Source organism: Belonocnema kinseyi, chromosome 6 (genome assembly GCF_010883055.1).
Source record: "Belonocnema kinseyi isolate 2016_QV_RU_SX_M_011 chromosome 6, B_treatae_v1, whole genome shotgun sequence".
NCBI lineage: Eukaryota > Metazoa > Arthropoda > Insecta > Hymenoptera > Cynipidae > Belonocnema > Belonocnema kinseyi.
In genome coordinates, this window is record NC_046662.1 from 60,187,564 (window position 1) to 60,191,550 (window position 3,987).

Genomic DNA, 3,987 nt, shown 5'->3' on the forward strand with positions numbered 1-3,987 from the left:
CAGATAAAATTTTATTTTTTTAATTTATAAAAACGAAAAAATTTTAATTTAAGAGATGTTTTAAAACGATAGTGTAGATTACTATTTTCGTGTTATGTGATAAGTATCTTTATCTTGTCAGTTATTACCTCTCCAATAGCTTAGCGGTAAAAGCATCCAACAAATTTAATTAAACTTTAATTATACTCCATAAACTTGTTTTTCGAGGATTCATAAGCTATTAAATTACTTATTTCCAGGAAAAATTTAATGTCAATCTTTTGTTATAATCCGGAATGTCTACTTCAATTCGGGAAAATATTCCCTGACATTCCTAGGTTTTATCCAAGTATCTCGAGATTTTATAAGGTATAATTTTTCATTGTACAGAAATACTGGAATTCTGAGTCAAATAGTTGAGTTTTCAAACTAATAAATAAATTTTCAACCAAATAGTTGCATTTTGAACTAAAAAAGATCAATTTTAACAAAAAATTGAGTATTAAAATTTTGCGGTAACAAAATTAATTAAATTAGTTAATAAATTAATTAAACTGTCATAATGGATTATGGTTCGGCTATTTGTATACTCATCTTCTTGGATTGATAATTCAAAATTTTAATTGAAATTTTTTTCTTAATTCACTGAAAATTATTTTTTTATTAAAAATTCAACTTATCTTTTGTTCCCTTTAATTGAATTAAATTGTTTTTAATCTTTAATTATTTTGTAAACAAAATTTTGTTGGTTTAATTCGGCTGTTCTTAATCTGTAATAAAAATCATTTGAGATTAAATACAAATTATTTAAATCATTTAAATTATTTCAATTTTCATTGAGAATAATTTTTTTTTAGTTTAAAGTTCAAGTACTTGGTTGAAAGTAGTGCATTTTTTTTATTGTGGATTCAAGATTTTAAATGGAAATTCATATTTATAGTTACAAATTTAACTTTTTAACTGAAATATTGCTTTTCGCTTAAATTTTATATTTTTAGTTGGAGATTTAACTATTAATCCTTGTTTAAAAATTGATCGGTGTTAGTGGAAAAAATCATTTTGTTAATTTCACTATTCATCATTATATTTACAGATTCCTCTATGTTATTGAAAATTTGACTATTTTCTTACCCATTTTGTTGTTGTTAAATTTTTTTTTGCTGAAAATTAAAAAAATCATGTATTAAGTGAAAGACTTATCTTAGCAGAAAATTATTATTCTTCGTGAAAAATTGACCTTATTGGTTCAAAATTCAACAATTTTGTTTAAAAGTCATCTCTTTGGTTGGAAATTTAACTGTTTTTGTTTTTTTTATTGAAAGAGCAAGTTTTTAGTTTAAAATAAATCTTTTTTTTTTAAGATTAAATTAATTTGTTGAAAATTCTCATTTTATAGTAGATTTAAACTGATTTTTATTTTTTATTTAAAATGAACAACATTTTTTGGTTAATGCATCAACTATTACATTTTTAGTTATTATCAAATATTTTGTCCTTTTTTCTTTTCTTTTTTTTTAGAGAAAGCATGCCATGACAAAAAACAAATATGTATTATTTTTAATTTTATAATTTAATTCAAAAATTGCGTAAGACAGAAACACCAACAATCACTCGCATGTTTAATTTTTAGTGCAATAATAAATATTATATAGCCGACGGCGTTAGCTGCGAGGTGAATCTCGACTCGGAAAGTGTCCAGATGTCAAGCGATTGCGAGCGCGGAAAATGTTTTTCTGCAGTTTTCCTCTCTCGTGGCCAAATGTCTAGACAAATGGAAATACTCCTCATGAAGTCGCATCCAGCCATGCCCAGAAAATTGTGGTCGTCTGGTGGCGTGCGTACTCACGATAAAGGAGTTAAATGATACTTTAGGAAAGAGGATAAATAACGTAAATATAACGAAATTAAAAATACATCGTGAAATAGGTTTTAACAGCAGTTCTACTGGACTTAAATAGACGAGCCTTAAAAGACAATAATGATAAGGGGCCATCCATAAATCTCGTGCTGTCGCAATGGGGGGGGGGGGGATGAGCTTTCGTAACAATTTGTCATGCACTAGGGGGAGGGTTTTTTTAAACGTCACGTGACAAAGTAGGTTGAATGAAATCGCTTATTTATGTTATTTTTTGACAGTTTACCATTTATAGTACGAAAAGAAAATACTTAACAAATTTTTTACTAATTTGTTCAGTTTTTACGCAAAATTAAAGATTAATAATGAATAATTATTCAGAATTTTTGTGCACGATAAGTTTAATACAATAAAGATCAAAGTTGCAATTAATTTTATTTAATGATATAATTTATTTCTGAATGCTTCTGAACATTATTGATCAAAGACAACATTTAAATTGTGAATATCTTTTAGATCTATTTTTCGAGATTCGATATTAAAACCTTCATTTTAAGCTTTAAAGATTTTAGGATATGACGAAAAAGAATCTGAAAGATTTTAAAACAATTTTTTTCATTTTGTAGGATTTAAACAAATATTAGAAGAATTTTGATTTATTTTAAAAGACATTTTAAGGTTTTAGAAGTTTTGAAAAGATTAAAGAATGATTACATTTTTCTTTAATAATGCAAGAAATTTTAATAAAAATGTATATTTTTCAAGATTTGAAAAACATTTCAAATGATTTTCTACCATTGTAAAAAAAAATCTCGAAGATTTCAAAGGAAACTTGTTCAATTTTGCAAAATTTCAACATTTAAGAAAAAATTTAAATCAAGTTAAAAGATATTTAGAAGTTTTTACAAAATTACAAAAATAACCTGTTTGAATAAATATATTAAAAGTGTTAGGTTGTCCTGCAAAATTAATTTAAAGAGAATATTGAACAACATTTTAAAACATTACAAAAGATTTACATAGAAAATAATTTTACACTTTATATGATTTAAAATAAGTAAATTTTTGAAAGCTTGTATACATAATTTTAAATTTTAAATAATGTTATCAAATTTAAAAAAGTACTAATAAGCTTTTTAGGACTTTTTAAAAGTTTTAAGAGAATATACATTTTTTTTTAAACTACTGGGGATATTAAAAGTGATTCTTCACTTTGAAAAATGAAGATTAAGAGGATATGTAACAACAATTTTAAAACATTGCAAAAGATTTCCGAAGTTTTTTAATAATAAAAAAATTTTAAACTTAATAATTGTTAAAAAAAATGAAAAAAAGTAGATTCTTTAATTTTTCTATTTTATATTATTCATTTTAAGACTATATTTAAGAAGATATTTTAAAACATTCCAAAAGATTTCCAAAAATGTCTAAGAAAGATTCTGGTAGATTTCCCGACAATTTTGTGTAATTTTGCAAAGTTCTTTCAAGGTTTTACAGAAAATTGGAATAATTTTAAAACATTATTCGAAATTTTTATCAAATTTTAAAAATAATTTAAATTTTAACAGATTTTTAAAAACTTAATATAATATGTAGACTTTTTAAGATTTCCAAATACAATTTTGATTTGTTTTTAATTTTTGAAAGTTTAAAGATAATAAAAGAGTTGTTTTCGTATTTCTGGGAGTGCTTAGAGTCATTCTTTATTCTTTTCGATTAATTTAAAGGAAATATTTAAAAAGATTTTAAAACATTACAAAGATTTCCAAAATGATCAAATATGACTGCCGAAGAATTCAAGACATTTTTTATCAATAATTCGAGTCACTTTAAATGATATTCAAGAATTTTTAAATTTTGAAAAAGATCAAAAATATTTTTAAACTTTGAAAAGCGCATAAACTATTTAAAAATTGTTTCCAAGCTTCTAAATGTCATATATATATTTGAAACTAAATTTTTTCCTAAAATTTCGTCGAATTCTGTAAAATAAAAAAAAATCTCGAACATTTTCTGGATGCAGTTTTGAATATATGAAATATTTAAAAATCTTTTTTCATTTTTTAGCGGAACCTAGGAAAATTATGTTTATATCAGTTTGAAACACATAAGCAAATAAACTTAAACGTCAGATGACAAAGAAAATCGAATGA